The sequence below is a fragment of the Physeter macrocephalus genome, chromosome 12, assembly GCF_002837175.3.
Source record: "Physeter macrocephalus isolate SW-GA chromosome 12, ASM283717v5, whole genome shotgun sequence".
Classification (NCBI taxonomy): domain Eukaryota; kingdom Metazoa; phylum Chordata; class Mammalia; order Artiodactyla; family Physeteridae; genus Physeter; species Physeter macrocephalus.
Window position 1 is genome coordinate 79,692,467 of NC_041225.1, and position 8,069 is coordinate 79,700,535.

The window sequence follows — 8,069 nt, forward strand, 5'->3', positions numbered from 1 at the left end:
CAGGGGTGGGATGGGGAGGGTGGGAGGGAGGCCCAAGAGGGAGGGGATATAGGTTACGTATAGCTGATTCATTTTGTTGTACAGCAGAAACTAACACAACATTGTAAAGCAATTATAATCTAACAACGATGAAAAAAAAAAAGGATAAGAACAGGGAGAGTCCTGGAGGTTAAGTGTAATGCTCAAGGTCACCTGCCAATCGGTAGCATGGTTCAGTCTAGAACTCCAGGGACTTTAATTCTAAGTTTATGTCAATAGATAACACAAAAATAATTTTCCTCTCCTTTTGATCACTGACAGAGTATATTATTATCCATTTTCCTAATGTTAAAAGACAAAGGATAGAAATCACAGGCCCAAAGGTTATTTCTATTCCTCTTCCTCTTCCTTCCAGACAATTCTTCATCAGAAACTTCACTTTTTTAAAAGTTGAAGACATTATATACATCTGTAAAATATCAATAAATACTCAAATGTCTTCACCAAAACGAAAACTGTTAAATGAAAGAGATATGAGCTACAGAAATAATGTCATGCTGAAATGTGTTAAGCAAAAACTCAGACCTTTCATCTTGCAGACCAGACACGTAAGTGTAGTTTCTAAGTGCCTATAAATTAATTTTTTAAAGTTTCATTTTAGATTAGCTGCTTTTAAAGTGTGTGAACAAAAAAGGGTGACTTTTAAAAAATTAATTATTTTAGCCAATGAAAATGCAATATACTCAACTAAATTGGATAACTGATGATTTGGTTAGACAAAGGATTATATATACAAAATTACCCACATTGTACTAGATAGTTCACATATTTGAAAAGTTTTAACAATGTTATGGAACTCTGTAACACTTCTGAGATTAGTTTTCAGATTTTGTTACTGAGGGTATCTCTCATGAAAGATATTTCTTGCATTTTTAGAATTTCAGAGGGCACAGTAATTAAACTGGTTTTATTGACAAGTAAAGCAGAATGATTCTATAAATGAAGCGGGTGGCACAGGCCCGATCAATTTTGCTTATTTAAAAAGATACATTACCCAATTGGGTAATGCCTATTAAGTGTGTGGTGAAGTTAAAGTGCTTTATTTACTAATTACATATACCTTCTTTATGATTCCTATTACACTATTTACTACGCCTATTTGAAAAGCTAATTATTTATTAAGACTGCTCAAGAGAAAGAATTTCACTCTTGAATGGAAAGAGAAATAAAGCTTAGGTCCTTAAGGAAATGATATCGTTTTATTTCCACAGTGTTGGTTTGATAAATTCTCTTTATTATTATTAATTCTGAAGCCGATAATAACATCACATCATCATTTGGGACATTCAAAATCTAATTTGTATAATTTGTATTAATGATAATAACATCCAACTTAGTTACAGGAAGTTTGGGAGTCAGAAAGTCTTTCAGTAAAATAATGGCCACATCAGGTATTAAAAGAAGATATTTGATATGTACTTTTCAGAATATTTTAAGTTCAATCTTCAAAATGAAAAATATTTTCTTAATAAAACATGTTATAATTCCCTCTCTATTTCCAAAAATAGTAATTGAGAACATAAAAATTCAACTCAACACCACAATTGTATGCTCCATAATATCACTTACAATGTCATTCAACTACTCATAAACAAATTGAGAATAACATTGTTTAATTCATTCTACAGCATTCATTAAGCCTATCTATGTACCAGGTACTCTGCTGGGTACCTGGGATTAAATTATGAATGAAACACTATTCTTACCCTCAAAGAGCTTTCTGTTTAGTAGAGGAGAAAATCACATATAACAGCAAATATGTGATAGGTATCATTATAATAGTGGTATATATATTTGGTTATGCAAGTTTAAATGAAAGTGTGATCAACTCAACTCATCCAATAACTAACTTTCATAAAAACTCATATAAACTTTATTGAAAATGTAAATCCCATAAATCATCATGCATATGGATAAGAACTCTGCTTATTTCATTGACAGCAATAATTCTTTATCTTTACAAAAAGTATAGTTCTAAAAAATATAGTCACCCATTGTTTCAAGACATACCAGGAACAAAACAGAATTAAACTTGAAAAGATGTACCAAATACTAGTCAAACTCATTCCGACCTCACAGTAACCCTATGAAGTAAATTTTTCTATTATCCCCGCTTTATAGATGGGGAATCTGAGGTTACCTCGGCCAAGATCACAGGATAGCAAGAGGAAATGCTGGCACCTGAACCTACAGTCTGGTTGTGGAGGTCCCCTTAACCACTACACCACACATCCTCTCAGTGGATGATGATGATGGGGCAGCTAACAGCAAGTACTCTGTGCCTTGTGCCCTCTCACTTATCCTTAAGGCAACCCTTAGATGAAAAGTCATCCCTCCCATTTACAGGAGAAAACGCTCACAGGCCAGGTTTGAAACCTGCCTAAGGTCAGTCAGCCATCCAGGGATGGTGGCTAGATTCAAACTCAGGCAGCATGGCTCCCCTCTGCTCTGAGCCCCCTCAATAATTCAGTCTTACACTCAAGAAAAAGACCACATGATGAAATTTATTAAACAATTCAAAAAGACTTTGTATAAGTCTTCCTGAAACACTCTGCAAGGTTTTGGGGCTTATGATAAGCATTTCCTTATGACAGCACTTACATTTGAGTCAACTTTACTACTTTGGGCTGATCATAAACACATTTCTCCTCTTTAAAAAGAAATCTTTCTGTAGAAACTTGGCAGATTTCAGTACAGGAACAGTCTATTCTTTACAATTAAATTTATCAACAACTTATTCTGGTTAGTCTGAAAGAGAAGGAGAGAATGAACTACTAAGAGGCCTTTCCCGTATTTTAATATTTCAAAACATGTTTGGCTTGGCCTAATTTGAATCTTGTGGACAACTAGACCAGAACTTGATTCAAAAAGAGGAATACCATTTTAAATAGGCTGAATTCTCAAAAGCGACCTCAGAAGGTGATTCAGAGTAACTATTTCTCATAATTTTTAGTTTTATCTCAAATTAAATATTAAAGATGCATAGGGCAAGATTCTCATAAGGCATATATGGCCAAGTATGTGTACTTCTGAACAGCCAACAACCAAGAGACCAAATTAAAATTTTGTTCAAGAGCAATCAAGTATACAAAAGAGGGATATCAAAAGGAAAAAAAAAGCCCTTTTTGTCCTCAGCACACCCCACTGTGCCCAGTGACGGAGAAATAAAAAATTCTGTGTTTTAATTTCTTGCTAGAATAGAGGTGAGCTAAAGATGAAGTGTCAAGCTGGATTTCCATCTTACCTTGCTTTCCTCCAACAGGTTCAAAGACTTCATAACCTTTACGTTAATACTGAATTCACGTTTTTTTTCAAAAGGGAACCTATAGAACTATTTTAAAATAAAAATAGTAAGCCATGCCACAAGGCAACCTGTCTTCTCTTGGTCTATCTCCAGACATTCAAATTAGAAATACCTTTTACTTTGCCTTTATTGAATAAAAGTTTAACTTTGATTTGGAGGAAAACCTACCCATTAGCCGTTTTGCACTTTTTGCAGGTCATACAGTCTATCAGATCACATCGCTATGACCACTCACTAAGAAAGCATGCCATTACAGCTCATTTTATAAACATTATAATGCCCCGATGGTGGAAGTCTGGCAATACCTAGAAATACAGCAAGGCTGGTGAATAAGGAGTCGAGGGGCGGGGGAAGAGCGAGCGAGGGGGAGGCAGTCGCCACCTCAAATCCACGCCTGACCGGGAACCTCCAGCCCACAACGTGATCCCTGCCCTCCCCAGAGTGGACCGGCTACAACATTTTTCTAGATTCGCCCCCACCCCTCCGCCAACCCAACACGGTACTCACCCTTCTGTGAAGTCGGCACCGGGTCCAGCCCCGAGACGGGTCGGGGTGGCAGCGAGGGAGGGGACGTCTGGGCTGTGGGCGGAGGGTGTCGCTGCGTCACTCGAGTGCAGGACGCTGAGTTCGAGGGGTGGGAGCGGAGAGGGGCAGGAAAATCAAGTCACGGCCGCAAAGGGACAAGGAGAAACGGGGGGAGGGGGGAGAGCCCCTTCCCTAAAATAAACCCACCGGCCCCTGCGACCCCCCTGCCCCAGGGAGGGAAAATAAAATCAGGGGAAATAAAAGACTGACAAATAAATCCCTAAAACGACGAGGAGCGAGGAACAGACTTTAATTTAAAGGGGGGAGATTGAGCGAGGGCTGGAGGGGAGACAGAAGTGGCTCTAGGTCTATCCCATGCCTTTGCAGTCCCCAAGCAGAGGAGGAGGCTGGCTGAGGGGAAGTTGCAGCGGCTCCTGAGGAGGAGGCGGAGGAGGCGGAGGAGGAGGTTACACCGTAACAAGTACAGACAGCCATGGATCAGAGGGGCGCTGCGAGAAGGGGCGGCCGCGGCTGGGCGAGCGGCGGCGGCGGCAGCACCGCCTGCTCGGCTCGTTCAAGACATTTAATTGGATTGATAGGTTGTGCAGTGACTCACAGACTTTACAGAGTCGTACAGCAGTCCCCGCCCAGCTGGACAGGGGAGACGCTGCGGGGACGGGAAGGGAATGGGGGCCGTAGAAGAGCCGGGAGGGGAGGTGGCGACTGAGAGGGCGAGGCTTTGCGGGGGGCGGGGAGCGGAGCGAAGCCACCCAGTGGCGAGGCCTGCCGCTCCGACGGGCGTGGGCGTCGGCCAATGACGGCGCGGCTCGATAGGCGGCTGGCTTCGCCCCTGGCCCAATGAGTCTTCTAAGGACACTGCCGCGAACTGGAGGAGGGTGGAGGGAGTGGAGTGGGGGCTGGGGAGAGGTGGGTGGACGTTGAAAAGGGGGGTGGAGGGAAAGATGAGGCTCCGGAGACCGGCGGAGTCACTCTGCCCTCCTCGCCCCGAAGTGCGCCTTCTGCCAATCCCGGGGCCGCGTGGGGGTGATGGACGCAAGCGTGTGACCAATGAGGAGGAGAAGCTGCCGCAGGGAGCCAGAGGGGAAGGAGTGGGCGGGCCAACGCCCTCCCCTCCCTCAGGCGCCCGGGTCCTCCCTCCTGCCCATTTCGGGTCAGTCAAGCAAATAACAGTGAGAGGGTTGGGGCCGTGCGGGGGGGTCGGTGGGGGGGGGGCGGAGGGGCCGCGCTGCTGGCGGCGTTACAGGGATAGGGACTAGCTGTGCTGCCGACTCCGCGCCGGCAGGAGGAGGAGGCGGCGGAGGCTGGCTCTTTACTCAGCCTGCAGGCTGTTACTGCTGCTGCTGTTCAGCCTTTGCCTGGTGCTGCCGGGGAGCCCCTGCGGCCAAACCCCACTCTCGAGTGGCAGACAGATTTGGAGTGAATCAGATCAAAACTTTGCCTCAGGTCGGTGCAGTACCCACTCTTGGAGACAGCTCCGTGTGACGTCCTGTGGGGCTGTGCTCTGGTAGCTGAGGGAGCTGGACGCCAGAGACCGGAGGCTTGGCAATGGCATTTGCCTCCTTGTTTGCCTGTTTTCTGGGGAAGTCAGGGTAGGGTGTGGACAGGTTGAAACAGCTCCTGAATGCATACCATTTCTTTATTGAGTTTCTGGAAAAGGCACTTCTTAACCTGGCATGAGTGAAGCTGTATGGGCTTTGTGCGTGTATGTATGTATTAGCTACCTCCAGCCTTCTCTCCTGCACCGCTCCCACTTCTCTGCCCACCGTCCTCACCTTGTACCCTGACAGCAATCCTGGTGAGCACTCACTACTAGATCTTCTCGCGGCACATTCCCAGGAGCTATGGCTTTTTCTCAATTTCTTGCCTACTGTCTTGTAATCATTTTAAAGACCTTAACACTTTCCACGCACTTGTACTTGAAAGGAACTGTAATCACTAATAAACCTGAACAGAGATGCCCACAAAAGCAAATACACTAGCAAAAATCCACCTTCTTTCCCACAAGGTGCATTTCTGCACGTTATTTGAAATTTATGACAATTGCTTCCTACCAAGAAACCAAGGAAAGACAAATCACATATCACATCCCTACAAAAAAACACTTTCAAAACCACTTAGAATACCCAAAGTCCATTTTCCATAGACAAGTCAACTAGAGAGACCTGGGGTTGATTTACGGTCTTGAAGTGAGCAAGATCATTCCCCCCCCCCCATAATTATAAGATTAAAACCTACAGTGGTCTGGAATTCAGAGGAGACATAATAAGTGAACAATAAGCCTTCAGGCTTATTCCAGTCATATTGGGGCTTTCCTTGATTATTGTCATTTTAAGGTATGGATCCTTCACCTAAACTGTAATTGTGACACTCAGCCTGACACCACTTACCTCTTCTCTTTCTGATTTTAGCCCTACTCCATGGTTTCAGCCTGTATTCTAAGCCCACCTAAGAAAATGAACTGGGCTGCAGACTTCTCATAGTGCCCAGATTGTGTACCTGTTGCCCCTCAGTGTTTTGAAACTTCTTTGGAGTTCAGCAGTGCAAGGAGGCCAGCATCCTTATCCCAGGACATAGTGATTTGCAGGAGGTGGGCCATGTTCCCTTAGCTAGGTCACTATGTGATGATTTAAACACACTAAATCCCTCATGTGAGAAAAATCAGCTCTGTTTCTAGTGTGGGCTATTTTACTGCATTTAAGAATGTGCTGATGATAATTTTTAGAAAGCCTGTTTCTTATTTCTTTCACTGTGAGGTCATTTTATGGCTCAGGTGAATATCATTGGTAGGAGTGTTATCTTACATACTGTGGATGGTACTGAAAACACAGAAAGAGATTTTGAGTCTAGACATACACTAGTATCTTTCAGAGGATCTCCAAATAGCTAGGGTTAGCATCCTGTGGCAGAAGTTGCTCCCTTGTCAGTTGTTATTGGCATGTCTCCAGTCCCCACCATGTGTCATTTTCTAATTCTGTGCTCACCCTATTCCAGTATTTCTTAAATGGTTGTCTAAGGCCAACCTAGATTCCTGAGTCTGCTGTCAGATCTATTGACTCATTATCTCTGTAGTCTGGTCCTGGATGTCTGTTTTTTTTAGCAAATACCCCCGGTGACTTGAATAAATATTAAAATATCAAATGTTTCATTTGAAAACCCTGTTTACTCCTTCCTTTGGAAAATTTTAAAACCCTTATTTATTTCTTCCTTTCTTCTTTTTCCCTTTCTCACACATATCTATTTCCTTTCTTCCACATATATTCCTTTCTCCTATATATTTTCTATCTCTCATTTTTGTGATCACTTCCCTTTCTACATTTCTTGTGCACAGGACTGTCTTATACACTGGCAGGGTGATCCCTAAAAAAAAAAGGATGAAGTTGGCAAATGGGCTTTCATAAATACCATAGGCATACCTTATAACTACAACACTTAAAATATGGGGAAGTCAAATAAATGTATAAGCTTAAAAATATCATTGTAATTGATGTTATGTATAAATCTACAATATGTGTGAAACTTACTAGTTTATGATTTCAAAGTATACAAAGACAGAATTTTTTATATGTGGGAGTCACATTTCAAAATGCAAATTTCAATATACAAATGATATCAATACATTTATATTGTTACTGTCAGGTTTTTCTAAACAGTGGAGTGAGACTAATGATGTGCTGAGAACTATTATGGTTACCAAAAAAAAAAAAAGTACTATATGAGATTTTTGTTATCTCCTAGAGCTTATATACAACCCACATGGACCGGGGAGCAAAAGCACATCCTTTATTGAAGATAGAGGCTTCAACCCGGGTCTCATTAGTATTCCCAAAGAGAGAGCCCAAACATTAGCTCACAATCCAAATTACAAAACAAATGAAGAAAAAAGCCACCATGACTTAATTGATATTTATAGGACATTCCATCCAAAAACAACAGAATACACTTTCTTCTCAAGTGCTCATGGAACATTCTCCAGGATAGATCATATCCTGGGTCACAAATCAAGCCTCAGTAAATTTAAGAAAATTGAAATCATATCAAGTATCTTTTCCGACCACAATGCTATGAGGCCAGATATCAATTACAGGAAAAAGTTTATAAAAATACAAACACATGGAGGCTAAACAATATGCTACTAAATAACCAAGAGATCACTGAAGAAATCAAAAAATACCTAGAAACA

The 8,069-nt window shown here is 42.2% G+C and overlaps 1 protein-coding gene across 3 annotated transcripts in view; it reads right to left on the reverse strand.

Annotated features, from left to right (window-relative positions):
* Window positions 1-4,566, reverse strand: part of SERTAD2 (SERTA domain containing 2) — a 112,572-nt gene extending 108,006 nt beyond the window's left edge. Inside the window, exons 1-2 of one of the 3 annotated variants that reach the window (XM_007124898.4) lie at window positions 4,485-4,566; window positions 3,851-3,964 (exon numbers count right to left, since the gene is read on the reverse strand). The gene's annotated coding sequence lies outside the window, so the exon portion shown is untranslated. Of the gene's footprint in view, window positions 1-2,140; window positions 2,788-3,850; window positions 4,461-4,484 lie in introns of those variants that run through there. The other 2 variants (XR_003682231.1, XR_008618910.1) reach the window with 2 other exon arrangements.
* Window positions 4,567-8,069: the final 3,503 nt, after the last annotated feature.